Genomic DNA, 22,859 nt, shown 5'->3' on the forward strand with positions numbered 1-22,859 from the left:
GGAAAGGAACCTTAAAGATCACATTGAAAATGAATTACATAAACAGATAAAAGAAGAAGTTAAGCATCTTTATCAGGAGATAGAGATTATAAAAAACAATCAAACAATAATTCTAGAAATGAAGGAAACGATAAACCAAATTAAAAACTCAATCGAGAGTATCACTAACAGAGTGGAGCAAGTAGAAGCCAGAACATCAGATAATGAAGACAAAATATATCAACTTGAAAAGAGTCTAGCCAACTCAGATAGGCTGGTAAAAAATCACGAGAAAAACATCCAAGAGATTTGGGATAATTTAAAAAAACCAAACTTACAAGTCATCGGGATAGAGGAAGGCACAGAGATTCAAACCAAGGGAATGAGTAACTTGCTGAATGAAATAATTACAGAAAAATTTCCAGAAATAAAAAAGGAAACAGATATACAAATTGTAGATGCATACAGGACACCGAGCACACAAAATCACAGTAGACCAACGCCAAGACATATTGTTATACAGATATACAGAACAATATACAGAACAAAGAAAAAATATTAAAAGCTACAAGAGAAAAGAGGCAGATTACATTTAGGGGTAAACCAATAAGGTTAACAACAGATTTTTAATCATAGATGCTGAAAGCGAGAAGATCCTGGAACAACGTATTTCAAACACTGAAAGACAATGGATGCCAACCAAGAATTCTGTATCCAGCAAAATTAAGCTTCAGGTACGACAACAAAATAACAATCTTTCATGATAAACAAAAGCTAAAAGAATTTGTAGCCAGAAAACCAGCATTGCAAAGCGTCTTGAGCAAAACTCTACACGAGGAAGAAATGAATAACAATAACCAAAACCATCAGCGGGAAGTGCCTCGGTAAAGACAGAGGACGGGGGGAAAGCTAATCATGGAGAAACAAACTAAATTAGAAAAAAAAAGAGATAAATAATCAAACATGGCAGGAAGTACAAACCACATATCAATAGTAACTCTAAACGTTAATGGCTTAAACTCTCCAATAAAGCGACATAGGCTGGTAACATGGATTAAAAAAACAAATCCAACAATATGCTAACTCCAGGAGACACATCTGATTGGAAAAGACATACACAGGCTCAAGGTAAAAGGTTGGGAAAAAATATACCACGCACACGGTCCTCGTAAGAAAGCAGGGGTGGCCATTCTCATATCGAATAAAATCGACTTCAAGACTAAGTTAATCAAAAGGGATAAGGAAGGACATTATATACTGTTAAAAGGAACCATTCACCAACAAGACATAACAATTATCAATATTTATGCACCAAATAATGGCGCTGTGACGTTCATAAAACAAACTCTCCTCAAGTTCAAGAATCAAATAGACCACAACACAATAATCATGGGTGACTTCAACACACCTCTCTCACCATTGGACAGATCCTCCAAACAAAAGTTGAATGAAGAAACTATTGACCTCAATATCACAATCAATAACCTACACTTAACTGACATATATAGAATATATCAACCATCTTCAAGTGGATATACTTTTTTCTCAGCAGCACATGGATCCTTCTCAAAAATACACCATATATTATGCCATAGGGCAACCCTCAGTATATATAAAGGGGTGGAGATAATACCATGCACTTTATCAGATCTTAATGGAATGAAACTGGAAATCAATGATAAAAGAAGGAAGGAAAAATCCTACATCACATGGACAATGAACAATACCTTACTGAATGATCAATGGGTTACAGAAGACATAAAGGAGGAAATCAAAAAATTCTTAGAGATAAATGAAAATACAGACACAACATATCGGAATCTATGGGACACAATGAAAGCAGTTTTAAGAGGGAAATTCATCGCCTGGAGGTCATTCCTCAAAAAAAGGAAAAACCAACAAATAAATGAGCTCACACTTCATCTCAAAGCCCTAGAAAAGGAAGAGCAAAACAACAGCAAATGTAGCAGAAGGCAAGAATTAATTAAAATCAGAGCAGAAATCAATGAAATTGAAACAAAAGAAACTATTGAAAAAATTAACAAAACAAAAAGTTGGTTCTTTGAAAAAATAAACAAGATCGACAGACCCTTAGCCATGCTAACGAAGAGAAGAAGAGAGAGAACTCAAATTACTAACATACGAGATGAAAAAGGCAATATCACAACAGATGCTACAGAAATACAGAAGACAATTAGAAATTACTTTGAAAGCCTATATTCCAATAAAATAGAAGATAGTGAAGACATTGATAAATTTATTAGGTCATATGATTTGCCCAGACTGAGTCAGGAGGATACACACAATTTAAACAGACCAATATCAATGGATGAAATAGAAGAAGCAATCAAAAGACTACCAACCAAGAAAAGCCCAGGACCAGATGGGTACACAGCGGAGTTTTACAAAACCTTTAAAGAAGAATTAATACCAATACTTTTAAAATTATTTCAGGAAATAGAAAAAGAGGGAGCTCTACCAAATTCATTCTATGAGGCCAACATCACCCTGATTCCGAAACCAGACAAAGACACCTCAAAGAAAGAAAACTACAGACCAATATCTCTGATGAACCTAGATGCAAAAATTCTCAATAAAATTCTGGTGAATCGGATACAAAGGCACATCAAAAAAATTGTGCACCATGATCAAGTAGGATTCATCCCTGGGATGCAAGGATGGTTCAATATACGGAAATCAATAAATGTTATTCACCACATCAATAGACTTAAAGATAAGAACCATATGATCATCTCAATAGACGCAGAAAAAGCATCTGACAAAGTACAGCATCCCTTTATGTTCAAAACATTAGAAAAACTAGGGATAATAGGAACTTACCTCGACATTGTAAAACCTATCTATGCTAAGCCTCAGGCTAGCATCATTCTGAATGGAGAAAAATTGAAGGCATTCCCTCTAAAATCTGGAACAAGACAGGGATGCCCCCTATCACCACTTCTATTCAATATAGTTCTTGAAACACTGGCCAGAGCAATTAGACAGACGAAAGAAATTAAAGGCATAAAAATAGGAAAAGAAGAACTTAAATTATCACTATTTGCAGATGACATGATTCTATACCTAGAAGACCCAAAAGGGTCTACAAAAAAACTACTAGAACTAATAAATGAATTCAGCAAAGTGGCAGGATATAAAATCAACACACATAAAACAAAGGCATTTCTGTATATCAGCGACAAAACTTCTGAAACGGAAATGAGGATAAACACTCCATTCACAATATCCTCAAAAAAAAAAAATACTTGGGAATCAATCTAACAAAAGAGGTGAAAGATTTATACAATGAAAACTACAGAACCCTAAAGAGAGAAATAGAAGAGGATCTTAGAAGATGGAAAAATATACCTTGTTCATGGATAGGCAGAACTAACATCATCAAAATGGCGATATTACCAAAAGTTCTCTATAGGTTTAATGTAATGCCAATCAAAATCCCAATGGCATTTCTTGTAGAAATAGATAAAGCAATCGTGAAATTCATATGGAAAAATAAAAGACCCAGAATAGCAAAAACAATTCTAAGCAGGAAGTGTGAATCAGGTGGTATAGCGATACCAGATTTCAAACTATATTACAGAGCAATAGTAATAAAAACAGCATGGTACTGGTACCAGAACAGGCGGGTGGACCAATGGTACAGAATAGAGGACACAGAGACTAATCCACAAAGCTACAACTATCTTATATTTGATAAAGGAGCTAAAAACATGCAATGGAGAAAGGATAGCATCTTCAACAAATGGTGTTGGGAAAACTGGAAATCCATATGCAACAAAATGAAACTGAATCCCCTCCTCTCGCCATGCACAAAAGTCAACTCAAAGTGGATCAAGGAGCTAGATATCAAATCAGAGACTCTCCGTCTGATAGAAGAAAAAGTTGGCTCCGATCTACATATTGTGGGGTTGGGCTCAAAATTCCTTAATAGGACACCCATAGCACAAGAGTTAATAACTAGAATCAACAAATGGGACATTCTTAAACTGAAAAGTTTTTTCTCAGCAAGAGAAACAATAAGAGAGGTAAATAGGGAGCCTACATCCTGGGAACAAATTTTTACTCCTCACACTTCAGATAGAGCCCTAATATCCAGAGTATACAAAGAACTCAAAAAATTAGACAATAAGATAACAAATAACCCAATCAACAAATGGGCCAAGGACATGAACAAACACTTCACAGAGGAGGACATACAATCAATCAACAAGTACATGAAAAAATGCTCACCATCTCTAGCAGTCAGAGAAATGCAAATCAAAACCACCCTAAGATACCATCTCACCCCAGTAAGATTGGCAGCCATGATGAAGTCAAACAACAATGAGTGCTGGCGAGGATGTGGGGAAAAGGGTACTCTTGTACACTGCTGGTGGGACTGCAAATTGGTGCGGCCAATTTGGAAAGCAGTTTGGAGATTCCTGGGAAAGATGGGAATGGAACCACCATTTGACCCAGCTATTGCCCTTCTCGGACTATTTCCTGAAGACCTTAAAAGAGCACACTACAGGGATACTGCCACATCAATGTTCATAGCAGCACAATTCACAATTGCTAGACTGTGGAATCAACCCAGATGCCCTTCAATCGATGAATGGATAAAAAAAATGTGGCATTTATACACCATGGAGTACTATGCAGCACTAAAAGATGACAAAATCATGGAATTTGCAGGGAAATGGATGGCACTAGAGCAGATTATGCTTAGTGAAGCTAGCCAATCCCTAAAAAACAAATACCAAATGTCTTCTTTGATATAATGAGAGCAACTAAGAACAGAACAGGGAGGAAGAGCAGGAAGAAAAGATTAACATTAAACAGAGTCATGAGGTGGGAGGGAAAGGGAGAAAAAAAGGGAAATCACATGGAAATGGAGGGAGCCCCTTATTGTTATACAAAATTACATATAAGAGGTTATGGGGGGAATGGGATAACAAACATGGAGGGAAATGAATTACAGTAGATGGGGTAGAGAGAGAAGATGGGAGGGGAGGGGAAGGGGGATAGTAGAGGTTAGGAAAGGTAGCAGAATACAACAGTTACTAATAGGGCATTATGTAAAAATGTGATGTGCAACCGATGTGATTCTGCAATCTGTATTTGGGGTAAAAATGGGAGTTCATAACCCACTTGATTCTAATGTATGAAATATGATATGTCAAGGGCTTTGTAATGTTGTGAACAACCAATAAAAAAAAGAATTTGAGTACATATTTTTGCATAGATTATTTTAAAAATATTACCTAAAAGCAGGTCAACAGTTAAAAAAATAAATAGATGTTCCCATTAATAAATAACCAGGATTCAGAGAGATATAGCAAACTGCTAATGTACTAGAAAAAGCTATTTCTATATGACGGATTATTTGCATGATTGTAAAATAAAATCACAAAGAGAAAAATAGTATATGGCAAAATCAAACTGTTAGAAATATAGGCAGTACTTTTTATTTCTTCTTGGATTTTTATATTAAGAAAGTAAAATGTGGTTCATGAATTTATTTGCTCTGTGTGCATTATGTTTCATATAAAACAAGTCTGGAAATAAATGAGGAATATTTAAAACAAAACTTTAAATGTATCTGAGAACATCATTTACGAGGTGAGTATTGCTGTGTTATCCATTTTCTTTGAGCATTTCTTAAAGAATACCTTTTGTTTTAATTTGCCCCATACAAAGCAGTTTAGAGACATTTACAGTGAGGAGGAGGGAGCTTCAATTAACCTTGGTTGCTGAGATATTTTATGTGCATGTATTATAATATAACAGGGTAATTACCTAATACCTTTTGTGGAGGAATTCTAATAAAGAATGAAATTGATTTATAATAATGAAATTCAAGCTCTTCTTTTCATTTCTCATCTGATTTTTATTATTAAAGTGGTTGTAAACTCTTATTTTGAGACCAGTGGAAAAGTTTCTAATTTACACATAATGTTGCAAAACCTCCCTTATTGTAATGTATTCTAAAGTAAATTAATAGGCAAGCTACAGTGGTAAAATTATACATTCTTCAAGGCATTATATGCAATGGAGCATATAATGGTCCCAAGCACCATTTTATTTTTCAGACATAAGGGTCTAAAGTTCACATATGTCTAATTCTGAAGATTTCTTCATCAATGGGAAGATGTTTCTGAAGGTTTTTGTTTAATTTAATTTTAATCTGCTATTTCAAATTATAGTCAGTGAGCTGTGTGAGTTTAATGGGAAATATATATTTCCTCCTGAAAACAACTGATGAGAAAATAAAGTGGATAGTTTTAACATGACTTGAAGGTTGGAAAACCTCTAAGGTTGTTTCTAACTTATAATAAATATAACATAGGCAAAAGTTAGAATTACTGTCACCTTTCCCCTGATGTCAGTAGAATTGGTGGTAAGGCGGTGTGTGGTTCCTGGTCTTGTCACTTGGAAGCCGGGCTCCTCCAGTCAGGCTGGGACAGCAGGGATCCCTCCACCCTGGCCAGCCTGAGGAAAGGTGTGAAGATCAAAGGCATTGTTTGTACCAGATACTTCAGAGCCAGCAGGGGAAGTTGGGAATGCAACTTACAAAACTGTGACAGGTTTCTCTTAATGAAAGATATTTTAAAATAAAATTTTCTCATCAGATTCTTAAGATCTTACACCTGTTAATTAAAGTGGAAAAATGATTCTTCGTATTTATTCCATGCTAATAAAGCATAGCATGTGTGTGCAAGCACACCTTCTGCGTCTGAGATAGGCACTCATCTGGTGATATAACGTAATCTATTTTAATAATTGTAATAATGACAGTATGTTGCTTTTCAACTGAACCTCATTTCCCAGGGGCTATCTCTGATGAACCATATGTAATTAAGATGTATAATGCCAAGGACTGAAGTAACTGAACATCTCTGTAAGAAGTAGTTTTCTTCCAGCTTTCATCTAGCCATTTGGCAATTTGATGTGTGGAGTACAGGTGCGCCTGGTTTTGGTTTCCCCACATCTCTCTTTACAGTGGCTCCTCCTCATGGAGTGGGAGCAAAGCAAGAGAGTGCACAGGGGCTTCTGGATGTGCCCAGCAGCCGGTGAGCTGGGATGGGCCTCCAGCGGAAGAGGTGGTTGGGAAGTCTTCAGAGGAGTCAGAGAGGAGTCCAGCCTCACCACCCCCAGGCCATGGCCCCCAAATGCCTTCCTGTGACTAAGTCCTCACCTTTCCTGGCCCAGACTGGCTTCTTTTTTTCAGCAGCAACAAAACTTGATTTTCTCCCTTTTTCTCTTCTCCCTCTCCGTCCCCCTCTCCTTCTGCACCCTTCTTTTCTGTCGGTGGCACATAAGCTCTTGCTTTCCCTCTCTGGACACTTACCTTCACCTTTACTCCTGTTCCATGGCACTCAGTCCAGTGCCTCGGAGACAGCAGATTTCTTTTCTGAGGTTCCTTCCATTCTCTGACTTTCCCTTTACCTGGTGCTGCTCATTTGCTGCAGAGAGCAGAGCTGCAGGGACACTCCCAGCCCTGAGCCTGCAGCCCTGACTTCCCTTCTGAGCCCCAGGCTCTCAGGTTCAAGGTTGACTGGACACCTTTGCTTGGATGTGTCTGTAAATGTGTCATTCTTGATACTCTCTCACTTTCCCTTCTCCTACACATTATCCTCCCCACTTCATGTTGATTCTTTCTCAGAAGCAACTCTTGCTTCAGTCCATGGCTTTCCATTGCTCTAGACCAACTGTTAGCAAATGGGGACCTACAGATTAGATTTGCTCCACCATCTGTTTTTGTGAATAAGGTTTGGTGGGGACATGACCAGGTCTATGGCTGTTTGCTTCTCATGAGCACTGAGCTGAGTGGCAGAGGAGATATGGCCCAGGAGGCTCATATATTGACCACCTTGCCTTCCAGGGAAGACCACACCTGCTGAACTTGACTTGGGGGATGCGCCCACACAGGTCACCATGGCGACTCATCCTGGTTATTTTAACGTACTTCCTCCTGAGGGATTCACTACTCTCCGGCCCAAGTCTAATTCCCACGGTACAGAGACATTAGGTGCGATTAGTGCTCCTCACTCAGCTCTCCTTAGCCCTAAGACACTCCTTGCCTTTGGGATGACATACCAGTTACCATCCAGTTACCTAAGCATGGTGCCAGGGCCCTCTTGTGAGCTCACCCTTGTCTTGCTCCTGGGCGAGTTGAATTGCACGCCTTGCTGTCCCAGATACAGGGAACTCTTGCTCTGGGCTTTGGCCCACGTTATTCCTTCTGTTTGAACTCGGTCCCCAGAGCAGAGTATCGGAAGGGCACACCTGCCCCTGGGAAGCCTGTGGACCTGGGGTCCACTGGCGCCTGAGCTTGCCCAGCTGTGCTTCTTCTCTCGACTTCTTTGATGAACAGAAAATGCCCTTTGCCATTTGTGATGGATGTTTTATGTGTCAAGGACTCTTAGCCACCACACCGGGATGGATGTGGTGGCAAAGTATTTTTCAGGTTAGCTTTACCTGAAAATCGGTAAACTTTGAATACAGCAGGTGATGCTCCAAGCTGAGTATCCCATCCAATGGGCTGAAAACCTTAAGGGAAAACAGATGCGCTTCTCCTAAGGAAGACGGGCTCCTGCTTCCAGAGTGCCTTCAGGCTCCAACTGTAGCATCAACTCCTTTTGGGTCTTTACCCTACAGATTTTGGATGTGCCAGACACCAAATTAATATGAGTCGATTCCTTAAAACCAGTTGGTATCTGTCTCTCTCTGTCCTGCTGCTCTGGTTCTCTGGGGAGCCCCGACTGATACAGCTCCTGAGCCGGGAGACTGGATGTCCCACACGGGCCGAGAGCATGTCTGCCTTGCCCGCTATTGTTGCAATGAAAAGCACCAGGAATACAGTAAACCCCCTTGACTCAGAGCAAGGGCCTAGCCTGCTGCCTCATGCAGAGATGCAGTAACGCAGGAAGCATGCAGCAGGGACAGAGAACAGCTGCGAGGAGAGAAAGACACACATCCTTGTAAACTCCTGGAGACTCGGAGGGCAAAGGAAGGTCCCTCAATTCTCCACAGGTCCCTGGTGAGTGGGAGCCACTCATTTTCAGGGTAGATATAGGACAAGTATTGGTGTCAAGACAGAGAGAAATGGGCGTTTCCCTGTGTGTGCACAGCAGTCCCTGATGGAGCGTTTTCTTGTCCCAGTTACCATTTTTGTTTATTAATAAAAACTATTGATCTCACTCATGGTGGGGGCAGCTGGTTTGCAGGCCAGCTCTTCTCAGCTTGGGTCAAACGGCAGCATTCCAGTCGTGCTTGGGAATTGGATTAAATGCACTGACTTAATGTTAAATTGGCTCCGCTTTACCCTGGACATCACAAGGAGCCAATGGTCTCTTAGAAAGTTCTCCGTTATATGTCCATATTTCTGTTTTGGTTCCGTTTTGTTTTTCAACGTCCACTCCTGTCTGACCTGGTCAGTTACCTTGAAAAGCTGTTTTCCTCTCAAACATGTAGTCTCGTCAGGGGTTTGTCTTAAGAGGCTGTCCCTTGGTGCTCTATTGCCCTGGAGATTATTCTTTCAGACTCTTTCCTCATCTGATTTATTCACTGGCTTTACTTAATAACACTTATGCATAGTTCTTATTATGTGCTAGGCATTTTCCCAAGTATTTTACTAATTATTAATTAATTAACAGTATTTACTACTTAACAACACCATGACATAAGTGCTATTATTATGTACATATTAGAAAAGAGGATTCAGAGGCACCTGAAAGTCAGGTAAACGCCCAGATTCATGCAGACAGTAGGTTGGAGAAGTTGTACTCATCCCAGGGTTGGAGCCAGAGTCCGGGCTGAGGGACCCCTGCACTACCCTCTCCCCACTCCACTCTTCGCTCTGTGCCCCCTTTCAGCTCCCCTGCAGCAGAGCCCCTCTGGTGCTCCCTGGCTGACCTTCAGAACTCTTTGCTCCATGGCCTGGGCACAAGCCAAGGCATCCCATTTCCGAGCCTTTCCATTCCTCTTGCCTGGTCCAGCAAGTGAGCCTCGCTGGCTGGTTAGGCTCTGAGTCAGGAAGGATGGTCACACTGGAAGTATCTAGCTATGTCAAAAAATGCCAGTTAATCTTAAGAAAGATGGAGTTTGCATCACAGAAGAGAAAGGGAGAACACACTGTATTACTCAAGTCATGGAGTGAGATGGGATTCACTCAGAAGTGGGGACACTTGAAGAATCTGGCTGAGTGAATCACATCTTGTCCAGGGACAGCTTGGATGTCTCAGTTAATGGGTGTTCAATGACACTAATGACAGCAGAACCATCTCTGGTCTCAGATGCCACAGCTAGGCCATGTCAGCTCGTGGCAGGGGCTCCTTCCCAGAGCAAAGCACCTATGTGCAAACAGTCAGCAAACAGATATGCAGCTTATCTGCATCAGTAACATTTCTGGTCAAGCAGGGTTAAAAACAAAAAGATCTGGAATGGCTCTTGAGCTAGGGATGATAATAAAAATGGTTGAGAAAAACCCTGAAGGTTCCCCCTGAGACAAGTGTGTCTCAATAACTTTATTTTGCTAATCCATTGATACATTCACACCAGATTCAGCATTATTGTGGAAGAAAGAACTAGACCATTGAAGTTGGTGCTGAAGTTTGCTACTTTATTCTCTCTCTCTCTTTTTTAATGCAGAGAAGTAAGTTTCCTTTCAAGGGCAAACTAAACATAGACTTGATATAATTTGGGTGGAACAGTTCTATTTTTCTGGTAAAGGCCTGTTATGAATCTGACATGGTTACATTATGATTCTTTAAGTGCAAATTTGAGAAGATGAAGGAGAGGTGTTCTGACAGCTTCTGTTTCCCGTACGAATCTCTCTCGTTCATCGTGCTCCTACCCAGCAAATTATTCTAAAGATCACGTGCAACTCACTGTGCTTTCTATTACAACCTGCAACTCGGGACTTAATTAAGAAAATATCCTGTTAATTAATTTCCCGAGCGCTTCTTATCACGACTCAGGCAAACCGTCAAGCTCATTTTAAAGACAACATTTTTGTTTCAGCTGTTGCTATTTATTAGTCACTTCACTGATTTTAAAGTGTATTTTAGGGAATGGAGAAACATGATAACTCTTTCTGGTAGATTTCTTAAAGGCAACAGAGTGGGGTAGGTGAAACGAAGAAAAGACAAGTCAGATGATACCAATAGGCGCACCCAGGAAGGGCCCATGTTCAAAATAGGAAAGTAACACAAATTAAGTAATGTCAGGAAACCTAGGCGCTAGTAGTATCCTCATTCAACATTCATTCAGAGCGCAGTGACCAGATGTCATGTGTGTGTGGGAGCGGGGGAGGGAAGAGAGAGAGGGAGAGAGCACACACACGTCCACAAGCAGGCAGGCATGAGAAGAACCCCAAGCCCAGATGTGATGGCCTTCTCAAGTACTGAAGTCTTTCACAAACAGTGAAACTCACGACTGTGTGATTTGGTGAGGGTGAATGTGGCTCTTTCCATGGAACTAGCTTTCTGATGCCTTCCACGTCTCATTGCTGTGGCAGGCAGGGTATGGCACCCCCAAGATGGTCATGCCATGCTGCTGGAATGTGCGGACGTGTCAGGTGGTTCCTCTTGTCGGCCAGGGAAAACTAGATTCCAGATTGCCCATCAAGTGGCCTGGAGGGGAGATTATCCTGGCCAAATGTGGTCCACAGGGTCAGTATAGAGAAAGAGGGGTCAGATAGTGCCCTGGGAAGATCAGGCTGGCTTCTGGGCTTGACGATGGAAGGGGGCCCTGAAGCGGGAAGGCGGCCGCTTCCATCGACTGCAAAGGCTGCCAAACACGCCCTCCCTGGATCTCAGCCAACAAGACCCATCCTTGTCAGACATCCAACCTGCAGGCACAGCTTCTTACTGGATTTTCCACAGTGGATAGGGCGGTGATGTCCTTGTTACCCAAGAGGCACCATCTGTCCCCTGTCTCTGCCTCACGGCCCTTCTTCTTCGATCAAGTTTAGTAAACACTCTTGGAGTATTTGGTAACCATGTGTCTTCCTTTGAGACCGGCGAGCAGGTTTGTTGGCTTGTTTCTTTGCTAATGTGTTCATTTTTTCCAGTTCGTGTTTTATAGGGTACTTAAATAAAATAGTTGATCATTATGTAAATATTGAGAGAATGAAAATATAAATAAGTCAATGAATAAGTTCTGTTGCTCCTCCAAAGAGGGCTGGTCCTGCAGCTCGAGGATCCTTACGAATTAGAAAACAAAGTCGATGCATTCTGTGAACCACCAGCTGCCTTTGACCTTCCTCTGAAATTTCCTAAGCAGAACTTATTGTTCACTCATTTGCACGAGGATAATGTATTTCTAGTCCTGAGAGAGCTTTGACCAAATGCGTGCAAGTGTGTCTCCTAGGTCCCAAATTCCTTGGGGAGCGGGAGCAGGCCTTCTTTATCCCTGGGTACCAAGTCACCAGGAGGTAGCATCGGACTGAAGCCTCTAGGAGGTGGAACCACTCCCGTAACTCAGGGAACGGACCTGATGGCATTCCTGGAATCTCAGAAAGAGCCCACCAACCAGGACTTGGGAACCACACAGCTGGAGCAGTTTGGGGACCTCACTGCAGGGCTCTTGCAGTCTGCTGGTGCTGTGATTTTGCACAGCATTCCAGTGCTCAGTGACATCTGTCTGGCCAGCGTGGTTCATGAGTCACCTCTGAGACCACTGGATCTGCCAAATGGAAGGTGGAAGAGACAGTTTCACAGAGGAAAACGGGAATATCAGAAAAACTGACAAAGAAGTTGTATAGCCGGAAATGAGAGCTGTCTTCTTCCAAAGAGCATTGGGGATGACAAACATGGCTCAATACTTCTCCCATTTGCTATTTGTATGACTATAATCTATTTGAAATGACTTTCTTCCCTTTCATTGAACAGTGTGATATCTTCGCCTTAGATCATTGTTGTAAAGGTTCAATAAGCTAAGACAGACTTATGTCCTCAGCACCGAGCCCGACACAAACAATGCTCATGATGACATTTTTAGGAGGAATCTTATGTTAAAACTCAGGGGATTGTGTGTTGATGGTGACGGGGGACAAGAGCTTCCTGAGTGTCTTCACTCTGGTGACTGGCCGTAGGATATGTCTTCCAGTTGGGGTAAGAAGCTGGGGTTGTCTAGTAGGGATGGGGACAGGAATTTCTAGTGGCCCCTGGGAGCCTGGGATTTCAGAGCAGCACACAGGCTGTTGGTGGGCAAGAGATCAGATGGCAGTGCTAACCTACAAGTCTGTGAATTTGCCCACAGATAAAATCAAGTTGACAGTATTTGATTTTCATCTGTCTCCTTCTAGTCCCTCAGGTTTGCTGGCTAAACATGGACCAGCTTCAACCCGCTTAATTTATGAAAATTGATAAGATCGCAGGCCACAATGCCAGGCCTCCATGGTGCCGTTTTCTTTCCCGTGTTCGTTGAGGTTGTCTGAATACCTGTCCCTGTGATTCCCGTCCTTGTCTTCTTTTTCTTTTATTTTCCATGGCATTGTTGAAAAACCAAAGCAAAGGCTTTTAGCTAGCTGATCTTATTCTGTGGAGTTGACAGTCTCAGAGGTTAGAATTGTTTTATTATAAAAGCAAACATTTGAAACCACAGATACACGGCTAAGAATGTTTGACTGGGCAGGTGACTTCAAAGATGAATAACAAGATATACTTCTTCAGATTTTCAGGTTTTGTGAAGTGAAGTGGAAAGTTTTTTTTTTTTTAAGAGTTCTTTAAAATGTTCTTTTTTTTTTCTTTCCTCTGATGATAGGATCAGTATTGCATATCAAAGAACCTGATTTTAAATAGGCACAAATACATATATACACAGTCGCTTATTTCCTTCATTCCTTTTGAAAAAGCAAATATTTTATGAGTCACAAAAGATCAATTCTCTGTGCTCCTGAACTGGATCAAGTCACCCAAATGGGAGGGGAGTCGCAGGAAGGGCTCATGCAAGGAGCAGAGATTTTAATTTATAGGCCTTCCTTCACTACCTGTCCTCATTCTGTTGAAGCTTTTGTACCTCGGCAACAAACAGAACATGTTTTAAGATTCTAACATCTTACTTAATTAGAAGGATGTCAGAGTGGGTACTTACTACCTGTGAAATTAGGCTTTATTATTTTCCTTTGCTCGAATATAAAGTGTTATATTTGATTTACTTCAAGGATGAGACTCATTAACTCCACCATCAAAGCAATCCCCAAGTGACAGCGGCAGGGAGGAGACACTGTTATGGGTCTGTCTTGGGTTGATGCAGACTCAGGAACCAGTAGGAGTGGCTGTGTGAGACGTAGGGCGCAGAGCCGAGCTGCTACTTCTCCTATGACTGATGCTCAGGACACAGGGCTCCTTCAGCTGCACTTTGATGAGTGAGAAAATTAACATGGTCCTCTGACAACTTCGAGTGCCCAGAAGCTGCAGGAACATAGTGGCAGAAAATTTACAGTTGAAGGGTGAAAGGCATGTGGAGACACACATGGGCATGACGAGGGTCCGTTCTGTTTCAATAAACCAAAGAGAAGATCATAGGAGGACCAGCTGGGGTTGTTCCAAGAATCAAAACGTGGTTTTGCTGAATATCCATTGTGGTTTTAGCATCCTGCACTAGAAAAACAATCTTTCGGACTTGATGGGAATTTCTGCCTATTGCTGAAATGCATGAGGCCCGAGGTGAGCAGCTCCCTCACCAGTGTCTGAGAAAAGTTGGCACGTTGCTATAAATTGCATATTTCTTACCAATGCATTCAAAAGTGCAAAGGAAAGTTTAATTGCAATTAAAAGTGAGGGAAAGTCACACTGGGAACATCTTTTTCCAAGAAAATGTCAAAAGCTAATTCACTTAATTAAAAGTTCTGAATTACAACACCTAATTCTTTTAATTGAATGGGAATATTATAATAATTAAAGACAAACAATGTTTCTGAGCTATTTAGAATTAGCATTACATTGGGAAATTCAATATCCCACAGCAGAATGGGTCTTTGTTCCTGCATCTTTAGAACCTATGTCCTATCTCTTCTGGGGACTCTTTTCAATTAGCAGATTTTATAGGCCATGGACACTTGGTAGCAAATGATCTGAACTTCTCCATTCCTGCTGTTCCAGCTTCAGGTTGCATTGCCTCAAGCCATTTTTTATGGTGCTCTGCAGAACGTGTTGGGAAACTTACCTTCTAATTCAGGAGGCGAGACTTCGAGGTGCTATGGCTATTCCCACCCACAGTCTAAGCTCTCTGCTCTTAAAATTCCTTGTGGGAAGCTATTGAATAGAACGACAGGCACTGAAAAGGGAATGAATTATTCATCCCACCCAATTAAAACCGTTACCAGGCCTGGGAAGAGGTCTCCTGTTCTTGCCAATGTTGGACGTATAAAGATGGTAGCTGGGAAGGAGTCATCTACCACCCAGAGGCAAACTCCAGCAGCTCCTCCAGTGGACATTTGTAACCTGGGGGGTCAGTGTCCTGGTCTGGGTGGCAACTGCACCTGGAATTGACTGAGGGTCTCAGTTCCCTGCCAGTGAGACATTGTGCACACTGATTCCCTTTGCAACTGCAGAGGCCTGAAGAGGTACTTGTGGGGGGGGTACAAGACCGTGAGGATGATGGATGGGGAATCCTTCTGGTGCATCTCTGACTTCTTGGAGTCCTGCTTTCCCTGTAGGTCTTAAGTAGGGAAAGTGACCCCCAATTGCCTCATAGTCGCAACTCGTGAAAGTCAAATGCTCCTTCGTTAACTGGACAAGCACTTGGCCCTGGATGCACAGCCCAGCTGGGTTTCTCCTGGGGACCCTGGAGGGGAGGTGGACTAAACCTGTCTCTCTTGAGGATTTGGGCCCTTGGACAATGTCCTCATTGTGAGCAGCAGGCCGAGCCCGACTTATTGGTGGCGGGAACACCAATAAGAGTCATACAGAAACCATCTTGAGTGGGGAACACAAAACACAGGGGAGGAGGGTGTTGGTTTCTCAGGGGCTTTTAAGGGTAATCTTGTTAAGAAATGTAGGAAGATTATTTAAATGCCTCATAAGCAGCAGTTCCTCCCTCTTGATATTTCCAAGGCCAGTAATCTGGTCTTTGTTTTATTTTGGGCTGCCAGCCCGACTAGTGATAGGGTTGGCATGCGGCTCATACTGGCAACGTGCTCTCTGTTGTCAGATGCCAGCTTAAATGGATGATGTGCAGAAAAGCCGGAATCCTGTGCCTCAAATGGCCGCTTTGATTTGTATGAAACCAGCAGGTAATGTTCTTTGTTTGGGGTAGTGATTTTTTTCCCCCTTTCATGATTCACAATTAATCTTCTGGCTGGAAAATAATCTCTGGAAATACTGTGTCCATTCCACACTGGTGCATAAGATCACATGTGAGGAGGAAGTCCGTAAAAAGTGAATCTCACTGGAATCATCTGTGTGCGTGACATATATCTACGTGGGTTTGGACTGATTTGTCTCCCAAAACATTGAGAGGCCTCATTCCAGGGTTGGTGCTTATCTTCCTATGCTCTGAAAGAAGGAAAGCTGTTTAAATATTCAATGATGACCTGAGAGTTCTTCACCATGTGTTCTAATATAGTGCCTGGGCCCTGTGATGTGCAGCAATGTACATAAACTTGTGTAATAAATGGAGAATGGAATTTCTTTTCAGATAGGAATCAGAATTAAAGGCATGGATGTGTCCTTAAACAGGTTGACATGATTCACAGGGTTTTGATGTGTTACAGCTCCTTTATTGAGTAGCTAGTTAGATGAGAAACCTCAAATTTTTCATCTTTTCTTCCCCTCCAGAAAACCTCAAACTGAAACGCATGCCGACTGTGTAAAGCCATCTCCAAATACACGGTCGTTTTCTTGGAAGAAATAACCGTACTGGGTTGTTGATTGTGGAATGCGGATGGCAGGCAGTTATGCTAACATTTCATCTAATCCCTTCAAAATTAAATAAATTAAATGCTAATAAAACTCTTTTACTGAGGTGTCTACCAACCCCATGAGGGTCTCGGAGGGATACCTGCAGCTGCATTTAGGGTCCCAATAGAGTATAAGATTATTTTCTCAAGTTTCAAGCTTAAATAAGCTGAAGATTTGGTTGGTTCTGGGTTGAAATGGGGGTGGCTGTGTGAGGATTAATGGAGCCATTTTGAAAACCGTCGCTAATCAGGCTAAAATGAATTGCACATTTATAGGTATGCTGGCTGCTTTGTGTTTGCGTGAACAGCAGATGCAGCATACTTAGTATCTTTTGTGAACTTATTTAAGTCAGTAGTAATTCCTTGTTAAATATCCAAATCTTTGGGGAATCAACCTATAATCCAAAATAAACTAACTTTAGAAGGTCATGTGTATCTGACTATTCTGAACCCTCGTGAAAGGGGTAGCGAGATGATTAGAATTTCCATCCCACAATGGCTCACTATAAAGTAACAGTTCCCTAATGGAAAGGCTCATTTTAAATAAAAGCATCTGAGTTGTTTTCTATGTCTGGAAGAATTTTTTAAATTTGAGATATTTGAAGCAAAATTGTTTTGGAGAAAACATCAGAGTTCCAGCTAAATTTGAAAAAGTAGTGACTTTATTACTTATTATAGCTTTCAAGGCATAATCAAAATTGTTTTAATGTTGTCACATGCAAAAAAAAAAAAAAAAAAAGAATGACTGGGTAGCAATAGTTCCTTCCTCCAGCAGCTCCTTTTTGAATACATTTTAAGACAGTAATTACTAGGAAAGTCTCTTTCACTGCCCAAAAAATGGATATAAATGTTCAGAAGATGAAATTCTTTGCTTGCCAATAGTTGTGATCACTCACAATAATACGATACACGGCCCCAGCACATGTGGGATATATTTAGTTGCACAAGCAGAATCTATACTTTAACCATAACATGGGACTTGGTGAGATTGGGGCAAGTGGGTGGAGTAATTACAGCCTCCAGCTCTGAGCCCCCCTACCAAGGCTGCGTGCAACATGGAGAGCTTGAGCTGCTGATGAGCTTGAGATTTTATCAGGGCAGCTGGTCCTCTGGTAAACAGTAAACTATGTTAACTGGGGCCCTCGTTCTGCATATTTGTGGGATCACTTAACAACTGAGATTGTTGGATGACCACTGGTAATTAACACTGAACAGTTTTGACTGAAGCAGAAACTGCTGCTCAGCATTCTGGGTGAGGAGACAGGAAAAGGCTGACACATCCAATCCTATTTAAAGGGGATCAGCGCAATGCAAACAAACAGCGGAGGAGCTTCGTCCTTCCGTGGGCGGCCTAGAATGATCATTAGGGCTTATGCTTTAGCTGGAGACTCATGGATGAATCTCACACATAAGTTTAAAACTTTGAGGGTAAGGCAGAGTGGAATTTTACTCCAGATAAAATCTGTGCATTGATGAGTGGCATTGGTAAAATAAAAACCTACCCTCTCCCAGGCTTGGAGACATTTAGAAATTTGATGGGGGAAAATTCAATGAATTTCTGCTCATTGGAGAGACTTGGAAATGTGCAACATACCACAGAAGCTGTAGGTGGAAAAAGCCACACTATTTTGCTATGTAGTGTGATAACCTTGCTGCCTTCTAAAGCCTCAGTTGTGATGCAGGCTACCTCTGGAGAACCTCAAAGAAAAGGAAATGACGTGGAGATAACGTTTAGCCACACAGCTTCATCCTCCTTAAGGAGTTGCTTTGTTAAGTTCCACTTTTTCACTGGGTCTGAGACTCATGAGAGTGTCACCAATGTTAACATTATGTTTTTCATGTGACCAACATAAAAGACATAAAATAAGCCTGGTTTTCCCCAGGACTCTGCCACCCATATTCAATCATGGTCGAATATCAGCCAGGTTGAGGGCAAAGGCATGTTCTAGAGAAGCTGTGAGTGAGTATGAGCCAAACATTCATATTGAGCAGAAGACATCAAGATGCTAGTGGTCAAGAGCTGAGCAGTCCCTAACAGATGGCCGCTGGGAGCTCGACAGGGCAGCCCCAGGAGCAAGGTCTGCAATGGAGCATGACCTGGTCAGCTGGATGCAGCATCTTTGGTTTCTGATGGCTTTCGTGGGTTGACACGAATGTCCTCTGGCCACACACTGGAATATTTAAAAACATTGCTCCTCTCTGACATTAAATACTAGAGCATTTTCTGTGACGTGGCTTCAAAGCTGGGTATTTTGGTTATTTTTCAAAAATAGATTCACAGTCTTTTCTTTTAATGCTCTTCATTTTGAGCCCTTATTATTCTGTCAGATTCTAACAGTTGTGTGAGAAAGTCCTGCTCCTTCTGAATGTGGCAGCTCACTGGGTCCTTGTACATCAACGTGGGATGCACTAATGTGGGTGAGTCTACATTAATGATAATAATGGAGGGTTCTGGAATTTTAAAGACAAATCGCATTTCCTCTCTTTGACCATAAAATTGTTTGAAATTGTTGTGAAGAATTTCAAAATCTAGAGGGAAAAAGTCCCAGCGGCTGAGAAAGAAGGAATTGGAGCTGCATTCCAGGGCGAGGCTCCGGTGGCTGGGCAGGAGCTGCGGAGTGGGAGCCTGTCTGTGTTTTGATCCTAATAGTGGGGGAGGAACTGGCCAGGAGGAAGCCAGTGGACTCACGTGAGTGAAAAGTCACGAGACTCGGAACGATGGACAGACTGGGTAACTGAGGGGGCAAACAGACAACGTGAGTGTGCCACGTCCTGTTGATTCTGCTTCGCTGTCTGGGTTTTGGATGGCTTTAAAACTGCGATCTGCAGTAGACCTCCCTGATGGCTGCTGGAGCTGTGGACCATGCGGGGTGTGCACCAGCTGGAGCATCTTGAGGTTTTGCGCAGCCTGAGAGCTCTCCACGCCTTCTCTTTCTGAGTATCTGAGATAAGGCGATGGCTGCGGATGTGTCCTGATGGATCTGTCACTGATGCATACTGAGAGTCACAGATTGTTCTTGTTGGACATGTGTTGATCCTAGAGAGGCCATCCTCACTTTCCCAGGCTTGCCAATGTCCAGTGGCAGATGGTCACTGGGAACCCTTGGGTGTGGTGCATGTGTGGAGAGGGGGTTGCTGGCTGGAGTCCCCATGGCTCTGTCCACGTTGTCCCACGCGGGGCTGCCCTTGGTGTCTCTGAGCAGTGCGTCTCCTCAGATGGGAGCAGGACAGGCAGCTCCTGGGCCTCCTGGACCTCTTGAAGATGCTCCCTGCCTGGTGTGAAGGCGACTCTTCCCTCCTCTCTGACCACAGGCTTCCTTCTCCTCCCTCCCTGTCTCCCTGGGCACTGTCCTCTCTCTGGTCAGAGCAGCTCAAGAGACAGGCCTGTTAAGTTTGTCTCTGAATCTGTTTGGAACAGTTTTCACAGATGGTTTTGGCAGTGGGCACCCAAGTCTGTCCTAAGGAGGGGCTAGCAGAGAGGAGGGTCCCTCAAGATGTGACTGACAGCATCCATGTGTGATGGAGTTCAGAGAACGAGTGGCCAGGTTGGCAACATCTAATCCCACCATGTGTCCATTTATAGAAAACCCTTTCTCTTCCTTATTCACAAACGCTGACACATACCCAAACAAGTGCCGCTGTTTTGTCAAGATGACAGTATTTCCACTGATACGAGGAGATGTATCTGTAAAACACTGGAGTGTGTCTAGCATTTCCTTTGACAGCACCTGTTTGCAGACGGCTTGCTGGTGGGGCCTGCAGTGGCTCTGCTGTGGTGCTTCGTGGTGTCAGTGATTCCTGACTTGTTGGGCTGTGCATGCACTCTGTGAACTCACTCTGACACAGGAGCAGGAAAGAACACGGTCTTCACGAGCCAAGCCCCCAGTAGCTGAGTTCTCCTCATGCAGAGGCAGAACTAGCACGGCCCCCCACTCTACAGAAGACCAGCTGAGGCACAGAGGGAAAAGGATCTTGACCCAGAGCACACAGACCTGGGGACTGGAGCTGTGGCAGCTGGCGGACAAGCTGAGTGGCTGCCTTGGAGCACAGGTGTGAGTGGAACAGGAGACCGTCCTCGTCCTGAGCTGGCTTCCTGCCCTTAGCATCGTGTCCTCCAGTTCCTCATGCCACAGGGATGGACCTTTCTTGCTTAAAGGCTGACAAGTATTCCCCGGGTACCTCCCACCTTTTCTTCATCCATTGTTGGCTGGGTTTGATTCCATGACTGGGCTGTGGTGCACAATCCTGAATGAGTGTGGGGGTCAAGATTTCCCTCTCACAGGCTGAGTTCAAACCCTTCACGGTGCACACAGAAGTGGGATTGAGTATTTTGTGGAACAGCCATAGTTTTCCAAGTGGCTGTTGGAGTTTTCGCATTAATTGGAAGTGCCTCCTCCGGCCCAAGGTCCTGCATGCTCACGTGGTCCTTGAACCTGTGGGAGGCTCACTGTCCTGGAGACGTGGCTCTGCAAGGCTGGTGCGTTGCAATGACATGGAAAGTGGGTTAAAACACACAGCCCTTTCTTGGGAATCTTTGACTAATGGGTTTGGGCTGAGAATTTGCGATCTTCTCAAGTTCCCAGGGGCTGCTGCTGCTGCTGACTTAGAGGGGAAACCCTTGCTGTGGAGAAGGCTTGAAGGTCAGGCCTGGAGGAAGGATGCTGATGTGTGACTTTTTGGAATGTTCTCTGCATGCAGCTCTGTGCTGAGCCAGTCAAGCCCCCCAAGGTTGCCTTCAGGAGCATCCGAGTGTGGGAGTGTGGGAGTGGGGTAGAGGTGGTAGTGGTGATTTTCTCATATTGCTCTGTAGAGAAAACAGGTTTAAATTTTAAGGATAATTGTTTGATGCAATTCAGAGCTTTGACTTCACTAAGTCACAATGGTATTTCATTTTAGGTGTGAAATTTACAGGTTATGATTCTTAAAAAAACGAATAGACTTATAAATGTAGTTTTAAAAAATTTTCCACCACAATGGCATACTTCTAATTACTATAAGTTTGGGAGAAGATGTACAAAGTCTTTTGCATGAGTAATTATAATTATGTAGACTCCACAGCAAATTTTCTTTGCTAAAGAAAAGGATTTTTTTTTTTTTTTTTTTACTGTATGGACTTAAAAAGTCCTTGGTAAGCATACGAAATCATTTCATGTCCCATATTACAGCAGCATATAGTTTTAAATTTGTAACTAATGTATTGGTGATAAGAATGAAGACTGTGTGTTTCCTGTTGTAATAGATTTATATTTGAGTTCATGGCATATAACATGAATGAAAAAAAGCCTAGTTTTCTTTATGAAAGAAAAAACAGTAAGAAATGAAAAAGGATCCAGACAGTACCTATGATGTCCCATTGTCCTGTCTGCTGAGTAAGATTTATTTTCTTGAATATTTTTATTTTTATTAGGGTATATAAGACCATGAACATAATTTAGTAAAATCATACATGCCTGCTGCCTGGCTACCCCACAGAGGATTCTACAAATTCTTCCTCTTAGTGTGGAGACTCTGGTTTGGCCCTCTCTTTTTGAGTTGTTGAAGCTAGTAATGCACATCATGGGAGTTCTGAGCTGCCACGTTGTGGGATCCTGAGAAGGAGTCTGTCTCAGGCGAGGAGTCCTGCAGTGTGTTCGCAGAGGAGGCAAATCGTAAGTCCCAGGAGAGAAACGGAAGTACTATTGTGGAGTTGACAGACCTCCTCTTCCCTGTCAGAGGTCCTCACCTGAGAGTCCCTTCTTTTCATCCTCCCATGTGCCCTGCTTTCGTTTCCAGATGCTGACATTCAGAGAGTCAAACCTGGGTGACACTTCTGTGCCATGGCCACAGCACCTGACCTTGGTGGATGAGGGTGGCTATTCCATGAGGCCCTGCTCCCGTCTGCCTGTGGATACAGCCCTGGAGCTTTGGGTCAGTTGATGGCTGCCCTTTCTTCTAAGGTTCATTCCACACCCTGGGGACCAACTGCCCAGAG

The sequence above is a fragment of the Spermophilus citellus genome (genome assembly GCF_964194105.1).
Source record: "Spermophilus citellus genome assembly, chromosome: 1".
Classification (NCBI taxonomy): domain Eukaryota; kingdom Metazoa; phylum Chordata; class Mammalia; order Rodentia; family Sciuridae; genus Spermophilus; species Spermophilus citellus.